An 18,314-nucleotide genomic window follows, 5' to 3' on the forward strand; every position below is an offset into this window, starting at 1 on the left:
AGAAGAAGACGGAAAAAAATATATATAAAAAGAAAAAGAGAGAGAGAGAGAGAGACTGACTTAGTGAGCGAGTGAGTGAGAGAGTGAGAGTGAGTGAGAGTGAATGAGTGAGTGAGTGATTGAGTGAGTGAGTGAGTGAGTGAGAACAAATGAGTTAAAGCAAGTGAGTGAGAGAGATCGAATGAATGAAAGTCTGAATGACAGAAAGAAAAAAGGATGAAGAAAGAAGCATGAAGAAAAAAAAATGTATATGGAGTTGCTGACATGAGTGCAATCTACAAAGCCGTTGAGGCTGATCCTCATGGGAGGATTATTGCACCAGGACCCTTAGCACTTTTAAAATGCCATTCAATGCCACGGGCTAGATGTAAACTGCAGATGACCATGTTGTGGTAGTTACCAATGGATACCCAAGTGATGTGTGAGCTAACACATAGGCCCAACAGATTCCAAGAAGGCCAGAATCACCAGCGGCACCACCATCGATTGTCAGGTCACCCGGATTCAGCAAATACCAGAGTCCAAAATGATGCAGGTTTATACTGTTAATTTTCAGTTTATCGTTACAGTTGGTGTTATTCCATGTCGGAAGGGACGCAGCTACAGCCAGTGGGGTAACTAGAGACAGGCAGGCAGCTATGTGCAACAAAGGTAGGCGTGTTGTTTTCATATGCAGATCTGAAATATTGTCTTATATGCAAGAGGAGGAGTGATGGGGGTTCAGGCAAAAGCCAGGCTATGGATTGCATTGCTAAATGCTCCATCAGAGTGCAATGGTCGCCTGTCCTTTTTTTAAGTGATGATGTGGGTTTAGCCTGTGCTGTATGTATGTATGGGTGGCTGACTGCCACCCACCCAGAAAGTGTATGGGAGGCTGGTTGGCTGCCAGCCTTCCTTCCATTCCTATGAGTAATGTGAGTGCTCATGAAGGGGACATGGTTGGGTCCACCCCTTTCCCGGTTATCCCCTCTAGGCCTTTTGGCTTAGATCAAGTGTAAAAAAGAAAGGATTTTGCGACAGATCGCATCCTGAGGCACGTTTTTTTTTGTGTGAATACTTGCACTTGGGTGACTTGTGAGCACATACTGATACATACGTTCCCTATCTGGGGACCATAAATTAAATGGATTTTTGAGAAAGGGAGCTGATTTGGAAGCTTGCTTCTGTCGCCCTATGCATTGACCCGATGTGGCAGTATCTTCGGGTAGTGAACAGTGCACCACCCCATTCCAGTGTTAAACAAGAAAGATTCTCATTTAATCCTCCGTGGGTGAGAATTTGAGTTTGAGAATTGGAGACCAAAATGATGAGTTGCACTGACTGGTTTATGAACGTCTATTCATTTAGCGTTTTAATGACCATGTTTGCACACTGATTGGTGTAAAAAAATAAAATAAAACTAAATAATAATAATCTAGCACACCTGTGCAGGTTTGACATGACATGACAGGTAGCTGTCTTGTGGGTGGTGCTGAATCCTGTTAAATGACATGAGGGTCTCATGCCTATACACAAGGGTGTGTCATTGCTGTTGCTTGACCATGCATTGGTTTCTGTGGTCAGTGAATGATAAAAACAAAATTTACCATCCATTGATGGATGGGAAATCCGCCATGAGGCATTTGTTTTTAGAAACTGCTGCTCACAACCAATGTTGCAATGGAGTGTCTCCATCTGCTGGTGGTATTGGAAAGGCATTAGTGCTATGACAGGGTCTGAAGAAGAAGAAGAAGAAGAAGAAGAAGACGGAAAAAAATATATATAAAAAGAAAAAGAGAGAGAGAGAGAGAGACTGACTTAGTGAGCGAGTGAGTGAGAGAGTGAGAGTGAGTGAGAGTGAATGAGTGAGTGAGTGATTGAGTGAGTGAGTGAGTGAGTGAGTGAGAACAAATGAGTTAAAGCAAGTGAGTGAGAGAGATCGAATGAATGAAAGTCTGAATGACAGAAAGAAAAAAGGATGAAGAAAGAAGCATGAAGAAAAAAAAATGTATATGGAGTTGCTGACATGAGTGCAATCTACAAAGCCGTTGAGGCTGATCCTCATGGGAGGATTATTGCACCAGGACCCTTAGCACTTTTAAAATGCCATTCAATGCCACGGGCTAGATGTAAACTGCAGATGACCATGTTGTGGTAGTTACCATGGATACCCAAGTGATGTGTGAGCTAACACATAGGCCCAACAGATTCCAAGAAGGCCAGAATCACCAGCGGCACCACCATCGATTGTCAGGTCACCCGGATTCAGCAAATACCAGAGTCCAAAATGATGCAGGTTTATACTGTTAATTTTCAGTTTATCGTTACAGTTGGTGTTATTCCATGTCGGAAGGGACGCAGCTACAGCCAGTGGGGTAACTAGAGACAGGCAGGCAGCTATGTGCAACAAAGGTAGGCGTGTTGTTTTCATATGCAGATCTGAAATATTGTCTTATATGCAAGAGGAGGAGTGATGGGGGTTCAGGCAAAAGCCAGGCTATGGATTGCATTGCTAAATGCTCCATCAGAGTGCAATGGTCGCCTGTCCTTTTTTTAAGTGATGATGTGGGTTTAGCCTGTGCTGTATGTATGTATGGGTGGCTGACTGCCACCCACCCAGAAAGTGTATGGGAGGCTGGTTGGCTGCCAGCCTTCCTTCCATTCCTATGAGTAATGTGAGTGCTCATGAAGGGGACATGGTTGGGTCCACCCCTTTCCCGGTTATCCCCTCTAGGCCTTTTGGCTTAGATCAAGTGTAAAAAAAGAAAGGATCTTGCGACAGATCGCATCCTGAGGCACGTTTTTTTTTTGTGTGAATACTTGCACTTGGGTGACTTGTGAGCACATACTGATACATACGTTCCCTATCTGGGGACCATAAATTAAATGGATTTTTGAGAAAGGGAGCTGATTTGGAAGCTTGCTTCTGTCGCCCTATGCATTGACCCGATGTGGCAGTATCTTCGGGTAGTGAACAGTGCACCACCCCATTCCAGTGTTAAACAAGAAAGATTCTCATTTAATCCTCCGTGGGTGAGAATTTGAGTTTGAGAATTGGAGACCAAAATGATGAGTTGCACTGACTGGTTTATGAACGTCTATTCATTTAGCGTTTTAATGACCATGTTTGCACACTGATTGGTGTAAAAAAATAAAATAAAACTAAATAATAATAATCTAGCACACCTGTGCAGGTTTGACATGACATGACAGGTAGCTGTCTTGTGGGTGGTGCTGAATCCTGTTAAATGACATGAGGGTCTCATGCCTATACACAAGGGTGTGTCATTGCTGTTGCTTGACCATGCATTGGTTTCTGTGGTCAGTGAATGATAAAAACAAAATTTACCATCCATTGATGGATGGGAAATCCGCCATGAGGCATTTGTTTTTAGAAACTGCTGCTCACAACCAATGTTGCAATGGAGTGTCTCCATCTGCTGTTGGTATTGGAAAGGCATTAGTGCTATGACAGGGTCTGAAGAAGAAGAAGAAGAAGAAGAAGAAGAAGACGGAAAAAAATATATATAAAAAGAAAAAGAGAGAGAGAGAGAGACTGACTTAGTGAGCGAGTGAGTGAGAGAGTGAGAGTGAGTGAGAGTGAATGAGTGAGTGATTGAGTGAGTGAGTGAGTGAGTGAGAACAAATGAGTTAAAGCAAGTGAGTGAGAGAGATCGAATGAATGAAAGTCTGAATGACAGAAAGAAAAAAGGATGAAGAAAGAAGCATGAAGAAAAAAAAATGTATATGGAGTTGCTGACATGAGTGCAATCTACAAAGCCGTTGAGGCTGATCCTCATGGGAGGATTATTGCACCAGGACCCTTAGCACTTTTAAAATGCCATTCAATGCCACGGGCTAGATGTAAACTGCAGATGACCATGTTGTGGTAGTTACCATGGATACCCAAGTGATGTGTGAGCTAACACATAGGCCCAACAGATTCCAAGAAGGCCAGAATCACCAGCGGCACCACCATCGATTGTCAGGTCACCCGGATTCAGCAAATACCAGAGTCCAAAATGATGCAGGTTTATACTGTTAATTTTCAGTTTATCGTTACAGTTGGTGTTATTCCATGTCGGAAGGGACGCAGCTACAGCCAGTGGGGTAACTAGAGACAGGCAGGCAGCTATGTGCAACAAAGGTAGGCGTGTTGTTTTCATATGCAGATCTGAAATATTGTCTTATATGCAAGAGGAGGAGTGATGGGGGTTCAGGCAAAAGCCAGGCTATGGATTGCATTGCTAAATGCTCCATCAGAGTGCAATGGTCGCCTGTCCTTTTTTTAAGTGATGATGTGGGTTTAGCCTGTGCTGTATGTATGTATGGGTGGCTGACTGCCACCCACCCAGAAAGTGTATGGGAGGCTGGTTGGCTGCCAGCCTTCCTTCCATTCCTATGAGTAATGTGAGTGCTCATGAAGGGGACATGGTTGGGTCCACCCCTTTCCCGGTTATCCCCTCTAGGCCTTTTGGCTTAGATCAAGTGTAAAAAAAGAAAGGATCTTGCGACAGATCGCATCCTGAGGCACGTTTTTTTTTGTGTGAATACTTGCACTTGGGTGACTTGTGAGCACATACTGATACGTACGTTCCCTATCTGGGGACCATAAATTAAATGGATTTTTGAGAAAGGGAGCTGATTTGGAAGCTTGCTTCTGTCGCCCTATGCATTGACCCGATGTGGCAGTATCTTCGGGTAGTGAACAGTGCACCACCCCATTCCAGTGTTAAACAAGAAAGATTCTCATTTAATCCTCCGTGGGTGAGAATTTGAGTTTGAGAATTGGAGACCAAAATGATGAGTTGCACTGACTGGTTTATGAACGTCTATTCATTTAGCGTTTTAATGACCATGTTTGCACACTGATTGGTGTAAAAAAATAAAATAAAACTAAATAATAATAATCTAGCACACCTGTGCAGGTTTGACATGACATGACAGGTAGCTGTCTTGTGGGTGGTGCTGAATCCTGTTAAATGACATGAGGGTCTCATGCCTATACACAAGGGTGTGTCATTGCTGTTGCTTGACCATGCATTGGTTTCTGTGGTCAGTGAATGATAAAAACAAAATTTACCATCCATTGATGGATGGGAAATCCGCCATGAGGCATTTGTTTTTAGAAACTGCTGCTCACAACCAATGTTGCAATGGAGTGTCTCCATCTGCTGGTGGTATTGGAAAGGCATTAGTGCTATGACAGGGTCTGAAGAAGAAGAAGAAGAAGAAGAAGAAGAAGAAGAAGACGGAAAAAAATATATATAAAAAGAAAAAGAGAGAGAGAGAGAGAGACTGACTTAGTGAGCGAGTGAGTGAGAGAGTGAGAGTGAGTGAGAGTGAATGAGTGAGTGAGTGATTGAGTGAGTGAGTGAGTGAGAACAAATGAGTTAAAGCAAGTGAGTGAGAGAGATCGAATGAATGAAAGTCTGAATGACAGAAAGAAAAAAGGATGAAGAAAGAAGCATGAAGAAAAAAAAATGTATATGGAGTTGCTGACATGAGTGCAATCTACAAAGCCGTTGAGGCTGATCCTCATGGGAGGATTATTGCACCAGGACCCTTAGCACTTTTAAAATGCCATTCAATGCCACGGGCTAGATGTAAACTGCAGATGACCATGTTGTGGTAGTTACCATGGATACCCAAGTGATGTGTGAGCTAACACATAGGCCCAACAGATTCCAAGAAGGCCAGAATCACCAGCGGCACCACCATCGATTGTCAGGTCACCCGGATTCAGCAAATACCAGAGTCCAAAATGATGCAGGTTTATACTGTTAATTTTCAGTTTATCGTTACAGTTGGTGTTATTCCATGTCGGAAGGGACGCAGCTACAGCCAGTGGGGTAACTAGAGACAGGCAGGCAGCTATGTGCAACAAAGGTAGGCGTGTTGTTTTCATATGCAGATCTGAAATATTGTCTTATATGCAAGAGGAGGAGTGATGGGGGTTCAGGCAAAAGCCAGGCTATGGATTGCATTGCTAAATGCTCCATCAGAGTGCAATGGTCGCCTGTCCTTTTTTTAAGTGATGATGTGGGTTTAGCCTGTGCTGTATGTATGTATGGGTGGCTGACTGCCACCCACCCAGAAAGTGTATGGGAGGCTGGTTGGCTGCCAGCCTTCCTTCCATTCCTATGAGTAATGTGAGTGCTCATGAAGGGGACATGGTTGGGTCCACCCCTTTCCCGGTTATCCCCTCTAGGCCTTTTGGCTTAGATCAAGTGTAAAAAAAGAAAGGATTTTGCGACAGATCGCATCCTGAGGCACGTTTTTTTTTGTGTGAATACTTGCACTTGGGTGACTTGTGAGCACATACTGATACATACGTTCCCTATCTGGGGACCATAAATTAAATGGATTTTTGAGAAAGGGAGCTGATTTGGAAGCTTGCTTCTGTCGCCCTATGCATTGACCCGATGTGGCAGTATCTTCGGGTAGTGAACAGTGCACCACCCCATTCCAGTGTTAAACAAGAAAGATTCTCATTTAATCCTCCGTGGGTGAGAATTTGAGTTTGAGAATTGGAGACCAAAATGATGAGTTGCACTGACTGGTTTATGAACGTCTATTCATTTAGCGTTTTAATGACCATGTTTGCACACTGATTGGTGTAAAAAAATAAAATAAAACTAAATAATAATAATCTAGCACACCTGTGCAGGTTTGACATGACATGACAGGTAGCTGTCTTGTGGGTGGTGCTGAATCCTGTTAAATGACATGAGGGTCTCATGCCTATACACAAGGGTGTGTCATTGCTGTTGCTTGACCATGCATTGGTTTCTGTGGTCAGTGAATGATAAAAACAAAATTTACCATCCATTGATGGATGGGAAATCCGCCATGAGGCATTTGTTTTTAGAAACTGCTGCTCACAACCAATGTTGCAATGGAGTGTCTCCATCTGCTGGTGGTATTGGAAAGGCATTAGTGCTATGACAGGGTCTGAAGAAGAAGAAGAAGAAGAAGAAGACGGAAAAAAATATATATAAAAAGAAAAAGAGAGAGAGAGAGAGAGACTGACTTAGTGAGCGAGTGAGTGAGAGAGTGAGAGTGAGTGAGAGTGAATGAGTGAGTGAGTGATTGAGTGAGTGAGTGAGTGAGAACAAATGAGTTAAAGCAAGTGAGTGAGAGAGATCGAATGAATGAAAGTCTGAATGACAGAAAGAAAAAAGGATGAAGAAAGAAGCATGAAGAAAAAAAAATGTATATGGAGTTGCTGACATGAGTGCAATCTACAAAGCCGTTGAGGCTGATCCTCATGGGAGGATTATTGCACCAGGACCCTTAGCACTTTTAAAATGCCATTCAATGCCACAGGCTAGATGTAAACTGCAGATGACCATGTTGTGGTAGTTACCATGGATACCCAAGTGATGTGTGAGCTAACACATAGGCCCAACAGATTCCAAGAAGGCCAGAATCACCAGCGGCACCACCATCGATTGTCAGGTCACCCGGATTAAGCAAATACCAGAGTCCAAAATGATGCAGGTTTATACTGTTAATTTTCAGTTTATCGTTACAGTTGGTGTTATTCCATGTCGGAAGGGACGCAGCTACAGCCAGTGGGGTAACTAGAGACAGGCAGGCAGCTATGTGCAACAAAGGTAGGCGTGTTGTTTTCATATGCAGATCTGAAATATTGTCTTATATGCAAGAGGAGGAGTGATGGGGGTTCAGGCAAAAGCCAGGCTATGGATTGCATTGCTAAATGCTCCATCAGAGTGCAATGGTCGCCTGTCCTTTTTTTAAGTGATGATGTGGGTTTAGCCTGTGCTGTATGTATGTATGGGTGGCTGACTGCCACCCACCCAGAAAGTGTATGGGAGGCTGGTTGGCTGCCAGCCTTCCTTCCATTCCTATGAGTAATGTGAGTGCTCATGAAGGGGACATGGTTGGGTCCACCCCTTTCCCGGTTATCCCCTCTAGGCCTTTTGGCTTAGATCAAGTGTAAAAAAAGAAAGGATCTTGCGACAGATCGCATCCTGAGGCACGTTTTTTTTTGTGTGAATACTTGCACTTGGGTGACTTGTGAGCACATACTGATACATACGTTCCCTATCTGGGGACCATAAATTAAATGGATTTTTGAGAAAGGGAGCTGATTTGGAAGCTTGCTTCTGTCGCCCTATGCATTGACCCGATGTGGCAGTATCTTCGGGTAGTGAACAGTGCACCACCCCATTCCAGTGTTAAACAAGAAAGATTCTCATTTAATCCTCCGTGGGTGAGAATTTGAGTTTGAGAATTGGAGACCAAAATGATGAGTTGCACTGACTGGTTTATGAACGTCTATTCATTTAGCGTTTTAATGACCATGTTTGCACACTGATTGGTGTAAAAAAATAAAATAAAACTAAATAATAATAATCTAGCACACCTGTGCAGGTTTGACATGACATGACAGGTAGCTGTCTTGTGGGTGGTGCTGAATCCTGTTAAATGACATGAGGGTCTCATGCCTATACACAAGGGTGTGTCATTGCTGTTGCTTGACCATGCATTGGTTTCTGTGGTCAGTGAATGATAAAAACAAAATTTACCATCCATTGATGGATGGGAAATCCGCCATGAGGCATTTGTTTTTAGAAACTGCTGCTCACAACCAATGTTGCAATGGAGTGTCTCCATCTGCTGGTGGTATTGGAAAGGCATTAGTGCTATGACAGGGTCTGAAGAAGAAGAAGAAGAAGAAGAAGACGGAAAAAAATATATATAAAAAGAAAAAGAGAGAGAGAGAGAGAGACTGACTTAGTGAGCGAGTGAGTGAGAGAGTGAGAGTGAGTGAGAGTGAATGAGTGAGTGAGTGATTGAGTGAGTGAGTGAGTGAGTGAGTGAGAACAAATGAGTTAAAGCAAGTGAGTGAGAGAGATCGAATGAATGAAAGTCTGAATGACAGAAAGAAAAAAGGATGAAGAAAGAAGCATGAAGAAAAAAAAATGTATATGGAGTTGCTGACATGAGTGCAATCTACAAAGCCGTTGAGGCTGATCCTCATGGGAGGATTATTGCACCAGGACCCTTAGCACTTTTAAAATGCCATTCAATGCCACGGGCTAGATGTAAACTGCAGATGACCATGTTGTGGTAGTTACCATGGATACCCAAGTGATGTGTGAGCTAACACATAGGCCCAACAGATTCCAAGAAGGCCAGAATCACCAGCGGCACCACCATCGATTGTCAGGTCACCCGGATTCAGCAAATACCAGAGTCCAAAATGATGCAGGTTTATACTGTTAATTTTCAGTTTATCGTTACAGTTGGTGTTATTCCATGTCGGAAGGGATGCAGCTACAGCCAGTGGGGTAACTAGAGACAGGCAGGCAGCTATGTGCAACAAAGGTAGGCGTGTTGTTTTCATATGCAGATCTGAAATATTGTCTTATATGCAAGAGGAGGAGTGATGGGGGTTCAGGCAAAAGCCAGGCTATGGATTGCATTGCTAAATGCTCCATCAGAGTGCAATGGTCGCCTGTCCTTTTTTTAAGTGATGATGTGGGTTTAGCCTGTGCTGTATGTATGTATGGGTGGCTGACTGCCACCCACCCAGAAAGTGTATGGGAGGCTGGTTGGCTGCCAGCCTTCCTTCCATTCCTATGAGTAATGTGAGTGCTCATGAAGGGGACATGGTTGGGTCCACCCCTTTCCCGGTTATCCCCTCTAGGCCTTTTGGCTTAGATCAAGTGTAAAAAAAGAAAGGATCTTGCGACAGATCGCATCCTGAGGCACGTTTTTTTTTGTGTGAATACTTGCACTTGGGTGACTTGTGAGCACATACTGATACATACGTTCCCTATCTGGGGACCATAAATTAAATGGATTTTTGAGAAAGGGAGCTGATTTGGAAGCTTGCTTCTGTCGCCCTATGCATTGACCCGATGTGGCAGTATCTTCGGGTAGTGAACAGTGCACCACCCCATTCCAGTGTTAAACAAGAAAGATTCTCATTTAATCCTCCGTGGGTGAGAATTTGAGTTTGAGAATTGGAGACCAAAATGATGAGTTGCACTGACTGGTTTATGAACGTCTATTCATTTAGCGTTTTAATGACCATGTTTGCACACTGATTCGTGTAAAAAAATAAAATAAAACTAAATAATAATAATCTAGCACACCTGTGCAGGTTTGACATGACATGACAGGTAGCTGTCTTGTGGGTGGTGCTGAATCCTGTTAAATGACATGAGGGTCTCATGCCTATACACAAGGGTGTGTCATTGCTGTTGCTTGACCATGCATTGGTTTCTGTGGTCAGTGAATGATAAAAACAAAATTTACCATCCATTGATGGATGGGAAATCCGCCATGAGGCATTTGTTTTTAGAAACTGCTGCTCACAACCAATGTTGCAATGGAGTGTCTCCATCTGCTGGTGGTATTGGAAAGGCATTAGTGCTATGACAGGGTCTGAAGAAGAAGAAGAAGAAGAAGAAGAAGAAGAAGAAGACGGAAAAAAATATATATAAAAAGAAAAAGAGAGAGAGAGAGAGAGACTGACTTAGTGAGCGAGTGAGTGAGAGAGTGAGAGTGAGTGAGAGTGAATGAGTGAGTGAGTGATTGAGTGAGTGAGTGAGTGAGAACAAATGAGTTAAAGCAAGTGAGTGAGAGAGATCGAATGAATGAAAGTCTGAATGACAGAAAGAAAAAAGGATGAAGAAAGAAGCATGAAGAAAAAAAAATGTATATGGAGTTGCTGACATGAGTGCAATCTACAAAGCCGTTGAGGCTGATCCTCATGGGAGGATTATTGCACCAGGACCCTTAGCACTTTTAAAATGCCATTCAATGCCACGGGCTAGATGTAAACTGCAGATGACCATGTTGTGGTAGTTACCATGGATACCCAAGTGATGTGTGAGCTAACACATAGGCCCAACAGATTCCAAGAAGGCCAGAATCACCAGCGGCACCACCATCGATTGTCAGGTCACCCGGATTCAGCAAATACCAGAGTCCAAAATGATGCAGGTTTATACTGTTAATTTTCAGTTTATCGTTACAGTTGGTGTTATTCCATGTCGGAAGGGACGCAGCTACAGCCAGTGGGGTAACTAGAGACAGGCAGGCAGCTATGTGCAACAAAGGTAGGCGTGTTGTTTTCATATGCAGATCTGAAATATTGTCTTATATGCAAGAGGAGGAGTGATGGGGGTTCAGGCAAAAGCCAGGCTATGGATTGCATTGCTAAATGCTCCATCAGAGTGCAATGGTCGCCTGTCCTTTTTTTAAGTGATGATGTGGGTTTAGCCTGTGCTGTATGTATGTATGGGTGGCTGACTGCCACCCACCCAGAAAGTGTATGGGAGGCTGGTTGGCTGCCAGCCTTCCTTCCATTCCTATGAGTAATGTGAGTGCTCATGAAGGGGACATGGTTGGGTCCACCCCTTTCCCGGTTATCCCCTCTAGGCCTTTTGGCTTAGATCAAGTGTAAAAAAAGAAAGGATCTTGCGACAGATTGCATCCTGAGGCACGTTTTTTTTTGTGTGAATACTTGCACTTGGGTGACTTGTGAGCACATACTGATACATACGTTCCCTATCTGGGGACCATAAATTAAATGGATTTTTGAGAAAGGGAGCTGATTTGGAAGCTTGCTTCTGTCGCCCTATGCATTGACCCGATGTGGCAGTATCTTCGGGTAGTGAACAGTGATCCACCCCATTCCAGTGTTAAACAAGAAAGATTCTCATTTAATCCTCCGTGGGTGAGAATTTGAGTTTGAGAATTGGAGACCAAAATGATGAGTTGCACTGACTGGTTTATGAACGTCTATTCATTTAGCGTTTTAATGACCATGTTTGCACACTGATTGGTGTAAAAAAATTAAATAAAACTAAATAATAATAATCTAGCACACCTGTGCAGGTTTGACATGACATGACAGGTAGCTGTCTTGTGGGTGGTGCTGAATCCTGTTAAATGACATGAGGGTCTCATGCCTATACACAAGGGTGTGTCATTGCTGTTGCTTGACCATGCATTGGTTTCTGTGGTCAGTGAATGATAAAAACAAAATTTACCATCCATTAGTGGATGGGAAATCCGCCATGAGGCATTTGTTTTTAGAAACTGCTGCTCACAACCAATGTTGCAATGGAGTGTCTCCATCTGCTGGTGGTATTGGAAAGGCATTAGTGCTATGACAGGGTCTGAAGAAGAAGAAGAAGAAGAAGAAGAAGACGGAAAAAAATATATATAAAAAGAAAAAGAGAGAGAGAGAGAGAGACTGACTTAGTGAGCGAGTGAGTGAGAGAGTGAGAGTGAGTGAGAGTGAATGAGTGAGTGAGTGATTGAGTGAGTGAGTGAGTGAGTGAGTGAGAACAAATGAGTTAAAGCAAGTGAGTGAGAGAGATCGAATGAATGAAAGTCTGAATGACAGAAAGAAAAAAGGATGAAGAAAGAAGCATGAAGAAAAAAAAATGTATATGGAGTTGCTGACATGAGTGCAATCTACAAAGCCGTTGAGGCTGATCCTCATGGGAGGATTATTGCACCAGGACCCTTAGCACTTTTAAAATGCCATTCAATGCCACGGGCTAGATGTAAACTGCAGATGACCATGTTGTGGTAGTTACCATGGATACCCAAGTGATGTGTGAGCTAACACATAGGCCCAACAGATTCCAAGAAGGCCAGAATCACCAGCGGCACCACCATCGATTGTCAGGTCACCCGGATTCAGCAAATACCAGAGTCCAAAATGATGCAGGTTTATACTGTTAATTTTCAGTTTATCGTTACAGTTGGTGTTATTCCATGTCGGAAGGGACGCAGCTACAGCCAGTGGGGTAACTAGAGACAGGCAGGCAGCTATGTGCAACAAAGGTAGGCGTGTTGTTTTCATATGCAGATCTGAAATATTGTCTTATATGCAAGAGGAGGAGTGATGGGGGTTCAGGCAAAAGCCAGGCTATGGATTGCATTGCTAAATGCTCCATCAGAGTGCAATGGTCGCCTGTCCTTTTTTTAAGTGATGATGTGGGTTTAGCCTGTGCTGTATGTATGTATGGGTGGCTGACTGCCACCCACCCAGAAAGTGTATGGGAGGCTGGTTGGCTGCCAGCCTTCCTTCCATTCCTATGAGTAATGTGAGTGCTCATGAAGGGGACATGGTTGGGTCCACCCCTTTCCCGGTTATCCCCTCTAGGCCTTTTGGCTTAGATCAAGTGTAAAAAAAGAAAGGATCTTGCGACAGATCGCATCCTGAGGCACGTTTTTTTTTGTGTGAATACTTGCACTTGGGTGACTTGTGAGCACATACTGATACATACGTTCCCTATCTGGGGACCATAAATTAAATGGATTTTTGAGAAAGGGAGCTGATTTGGAAGCTTGCTTCTGTCGCCCTATGCATTGACCCGATGTGGCAGTATCTTCGGGTAGTGAACAGTGCACCACCCCATTCCAGTGTTAAACAAGAAAGATTCTCATTTAATCCTCCGTGGGTGAGAATTTGAGTTTGAGAATTGGAGACCAAAATGATGAGTTGCACTGACTGGTTTATGAACGTCTATTCATTTAGCGTTTTAATGACCATGTTTGCACACTGATTGGTGTAAAAAAATAAAATAAAACTAAATAATAATAATCTAGCACACCTGTGCAGGTTTGACATGACATGACAGGTAGCTGTCTTGTGGGTGGTGCTGAATCCTGTTAAATGACATGAGGGTCTCATGCCTATACACAAGGGTGTGTCATTGCTGTTGCTTGACCATGCATTGGTTTCTGTGGTCAGTGAATGATAAAAACAAAATTTACCATCCATTGATGGATGGGAAATCCGCCATGAGGCATTTGTTTTTAGAAACTGCTGCTCACAACCAATGTTGCAATGGAGTGTCTCCATCTGCTGGTGGTATTGGAAAGGCATTAGTGCTATGACAGGGTCTGAAGAAGAAGAAGAAGAAGAAGAAGAAGACGGAAAAAAATATATATAAAAAGAAAAAGAGAGAGAGAGAGAGAGACTGACTTAGTGAGCGAGTGAGTGAGAGAGTGAGAGTGAGTGAGAGTGAATGAGTGAGTGAGTGATTGAGTGAGTGAGTGAGTGAGTGAGAACAAATGAGTTAAAGCAAGTGAGTGAGAGAGATCGAATGAATGAAAGTCTGAATGACAGAAAGAAAAAAGGATGAAGAAAGAAGCATGAAGAAAAAAAAATGTATATGGAGTTGCTGACATGAGTGCAATCTACAAAGCCGTTGAGGCTGATCCTCATGGGAGGATTATTGCACCAGGACCCTTAGCACTTTTAAAATGCCATTCAATGCCACGGGCTAGATGTAAACTGCAGATGACCATGTTGTGGTAGTTACCATGGATACCCAAGTGATGTGTGAGCTAACACATAGGCCCAACAGATTCCAAGAAGGCCAGAATCACCAGCGGCACCACCATCGATTGTCAGGTCACCCGGATTCAGCAAATACCAGAGTCCAAAATGATGCAGGTTTATACTGTTAATTTTCAGTTTATCGTTACAGTTGGTGTTATTCCATGTCGGAAGGGACGCAGCTACAACCAGTGGGGTAACTAGAGACAGGCAGGCAGCTATGTGCAACAAAGGTAGGCGTGTTGTTTTCATATGCAGATCTGAAATATTGTCTTATATGCAAGAGGAGGAGTGATGGGGGTTCAGGCAAAAGCCAGGCTATGGATTGCATTGCTAAATGCTCCATCAGAGTGCAATGGTCGCCTGTCCTTTTTTTAAGTGATGATGTGGGTTTAGCCTGTGCTGTATGTATGTATGGGTGGCTGACTGCCACCCACCCAGAAAGTGTATGGGAGGCTGGTTGGCTGCCAGCCTTCCTTCCATTCCTATGAGTAATGTGAGTGCTCATGAAGGGGACATGGTTGGGTCCACCCCTTTCCCGGTTATCCCCTCTAGGCCTTTTGGCTTAGATCAAGTGTAAAAAAAGAAAGGATCTTGCGACAGATCGCATCCTGAGGCACGTTTTTTTTTGTGTGAATACTTGCACTTGGGTGACTTGTGAGCACATACTGATACATACGTTCCCTATCTGGGGACCATAAATTAAATGGATTTTTGAGAAAGGGAGCTGATTTGGAAGCTTGCTTCTGTCGCCCTATGCATTGACCCGATGTGGCAGTATCTTCGGGTAGTGAACAGTGCACCACCCCATTCCAGTGTTAAACAAGAAAGATTCTCATTTAATCCTCCGTGGGTGAGAATTTGAGTTTGAGAATTGGAGACCAAAATGATGAGTTGCACTGACTGGTTTATGAACGTCTATTCATTTAGCGTTTTAATGACCATGTTTGCACACTGATTGGTGTAAAAAAATAAAATAAAACTAAATAATAATAATCTAGCACACCTGTGCAGGTTTGACATGACATGACAGGTAGCTGTCTTGTGGGTGGTGCTGAATCCTGTTAAATGACATGAGGGTCTCATGCCTATACACAAGGGTGTGTCATTGCTGTTGCTTGACCATGCATTGGTTTCTGTGGTCAGTGAATGATAAAAACAAAATTTACCATCCATTGATGGATGGGAAATCCGCCATGAGGCATTTGTTTTTAGAAACTGCTGCTCACAACCAATGTTGCAATGGAGTGTCTCCATCTGCTGGTGGTATTGGAAAGGCATTAGTGCTATGACAGGGTCTGAAGAAGAAGAAGAAGAAGAAGAAGAAGAAGAAGAACGGAAAAAAATATATATAAAAAGAAAAAGAGAGAGAGAGAGAGAGACTGACTTAGTGAGCGAGTGAGTGAGAGAGTGAGAGTGAGTGAGAGTGAATGAGTGAGTGAGTGAGTGATTGAGTGAGTGAGTGAGTGAGTGAGAACAAATGAGTTAAAGCAAGTGAGTGAGAGAGATCGAATGAATGAAAGTCTGAATGACAGAAAGAAAAAAGGATGAAGAAAGAAGCATGAAGAAAAAAAAATGTATATGGAGTTGCTGACATGAGTGCAATCTACAAAGCCGTTGAGGCTGATCCTCATGGGAGGATTATTGCACCAGGACCCTTAGCACTTTTAAAATGCCATTCAATGCCACGGGCTAGATGTAAACTGCAGATGACCATGTTGTGGTAGTTACCATGGATACCCAAGTGATGTGTGAGCTAACACATAGGCCCAACAGATTCCAAGAAGGCCAGAATCACCAGCGGCACCACCATCGATTGTCAGGTCACCCGGATTCAGCAAATACCAGAGTCCAAAATGATGCAGGTTTATACTGTTAATTTTCAGTTTATCGTTACAGTTGGTGTTATTCCATGTCGGAAGGGACGCAGCTACAGCCAGTGGGGTAACTAGAGACAGGCAGGCAGCTATGTGCAACAAAGGTAGGCGTGTTGTTTTCATATGCAGATCTGAAATATTGTCTTATATGCAAGAGGAGGAGTGATGGGGGTTCAGGCAAAAGCCAGGCTATGGATTGCATTGCTAAATGCTCCATCAGAGTGCAATGGTCGCCTGTCCTTTTTTTAAGTGATGATGTGGGTTTAGCCTGTGCTGTATGTATGTATGGGTGGCTGACTGCCACCCACCCAGAAAGTGTATGGGAGGCTGGTTGGCTGCCAGCCTTCCTTCCATTCCTATGAGTAATGTGAGTGCTCATGAAGGGGACATGGTTGGGTCCACCCCTTTCCCGGTTATCCCCTCTAGGCCTTTTGGCTTAGATCAAGTGTAAAAAAAGAAAGGATCTTGCGACAGATCGCATCCTGAGGCACGTTTTTTTTTTTGTGTGAATACTTGCACTTGGGTGACTTGTGAGCACATACTGATACATACGTTCCCTATCTGGGGACCATAAATTAAATGGATTTTTGAGAAAGGGAGCTGATTTGGAAGCTTGCTTCTGTCGCCCTATGCATTGACCCGATGTGGCAGTATCTTCGGGTAGTGAACAGTGCACCACCCCATTCCAGTGTTAAACAAGAAAGATTCTCATTTAATCCTCCGTGGGTGAGAATTTGAGTTTGAGAATTGGAGACCAAAATGATGAGTTGCACTGACTGGTTTATGAACGTCTATTCATTTAGCGTTTTAATGACCATGTTTGCACACTGATTGGTGTAAAAAAATAAAATAAAACTAAATAATAATAATCTAGCACACCTGTGCAGGTTTGACATGACATGACAGGTAGCTGTCTTGTGGGTGGTGCTGAATCCTGTTAAATGACATGAGGGTCTCATGCCTATACACAAGGGTGTGTCATTGCTGTTGCTTGACCATGCATTGGTTTCTGTGGTCAGTGAATGATAAAAACAAAATTTACCATCCATTGATGGATGGGAAATCCGCCATGAGGCATTTGTTTTTAGAAACTGCTGCTCACAACCAATGTTGCAATGGAGTGTCTCCATCTGCTGGTGGTATTGGAAAGGCATTAGTGCTATGACAGGGTCTGAAGAAGAAGAAGAAGAAGAAGAAGACGGAAAAAAATATATATAAAAAGAAAAAGAGAGAGAGAGAGAGAGACTGACTTAGTGAGCGAGTGAGTGAGAGAGTGAGAGTGAGTGAGAGTGAATGAGTGAGTGAGTGATTGAGTGAGTGAGTGAGTGAGTGAGTGAGAACAAATGAGTTAAAGCAAGTGAGTGAGAGAGATCGAATGAATGAAAGTCTGAATGACAGAAAGAAAAAAGGATGAAGAAAGAAGCATGAAGAAAAAAAAATGTATATGGAGTTGCTGACATGAGTGCAATCTACAAAGCCGTTGAGGCTGATCCTCATGGGAGGATTATTGCACCAGGACCCTTAGCACTTTTAAAATGCCATTCAATGCCACGGGCTAGATGTAAACTGCAGATGACCATGTTGTGGTAGTTACCATGGATACCCAAGTGATGTGTGAGCTAACACATAGGCCCAACAGATTCCAAGAAGGCCAGAATCACCAGCGGCACCACCATCAATTGTCAGGTCACCCGGATTCAGCAAATACCAGAGTCCAAAATGATGCAGGTTTATACTGTTAATTTTCAGTTTATCGTTACAGTTGGTGTTATTCCATGTCGGAAGGGACGCAGCTACAGCCAGTGGGGTAACTAGAGACAGGCAGGCAGCTATGTGCAACAAAGGTAGGCGTGTTGTTTTCATATGCAGATCTGAAATATTGTCTTATATGCAAGAGGAGGAGTGATGGGGGTTCAGGCAAAAGCCAGGCTATGGATTGCATTGCTAAATGCTCCATCAGAGTGCAATGGTCGCCTGTCCTTTTTTTAAGTGATGATGTGGGTTTAGCCTGTGCTGTATGTATGTATGGGTGGCTGACTGCCACCCACCCAGAAAGTGTATGGGAGGCTGGTTGGCTGCCAGCCTTCCTTCCATTCCTATGAGTAATGTGAGTG

General features: G+C 43.4%; 10 pseudogenes; all 10 read left to right on the plus strand.

Moving 5' to 3' along the window:
* The first annotated feature begins 962 nt into the window (after positions 1-962).
* LOC130333814 (U2 spliceosomal RNA) lies at positions 963-1,225 on the plus strand (annotated as a pseudogene).
* Positions 1,226-2,702: 1,477 nt separating this feature from the next.
* On the plus strand, positions 2,703-2,967 carry LOC130333802 (U2 spliceosomal RNA; annotated as a pseudogene).
* Positions 2,968-4,437: 1,470 nt separating this feature from the next.
* LOC130333736 (U2 spliceosomal RNA) lies at positions 4,438-4,701 on the plus strand (annotated as a pseudogene).
* Positions 4,702-6,179: 1,478 nt separating this feature from the next.
* Positions 6,180-6,443, plus strand: LOC130333815 (U2 spliceosomal RNA; annotated as a pseudogene).
* Positions 6,444-7,909: 1,466 nt separating this feature from the next.
* On the plus strand, positions 7,910-8,173 carry LOC130333746 (U2 spliceosomal RNA; annotated as a pseudogene).
* Positions 8,174-9,647: 1,474 nt separating this feature from the next.
* LOC130333747 (U2 spliceosomal RNA) lies at positions 9,648-9,911 on the plus strand (annotated as a pseudogene).
* Positions 9,912-11,389: 1,478 nt separating this feature from the next.
* On the plus strand, positions 11,390-11,653 carry LOC130333820 (U2 spliceosomal RNA; annotated as a pseudogene).
* Positions 11,654-13,130: 1,477 nt separating this feature from the next.
* On the plus strand, positions 13,131-13,394 carry LOC130333748 (U2 spliceosomal RNA; annotated as a pseudogene).
* A 1,473-nt stretch (positions 13,395-14,867) lies between these two features.
* On the plus strand, positions 14,868-15,131 carry LOC130333749 (U2 spliceosomal RNA; annotated as a pseudogene).
* A 1,484-nt stretch (positions 15,132-16,615) lies between these two features.
* Positions 16,616-16,881, plus strand: LOC130333811 (U2 spliceosomal RNA; annotated as a pseudogene).
* Positions 16,882-18,314: the final 1,433 nt, after the last annotated feature.

Source organism: Hyla sarda, unplaced genomic scaffold (genome assembly GCF_029499605.1).
Source record: "Hyla sarda isolate aHylSar1 unplaced genomic scaffold, aHylSar1.hap1 scaffold_416, whole genome shotgun sequence".
NCBI classification, from domain to species: domain Eukaryota; kingdom Metazoa; phylum Chordata; class Amphibia; order Anura; family Hylidae; genus Hyla; species Hyla sarda.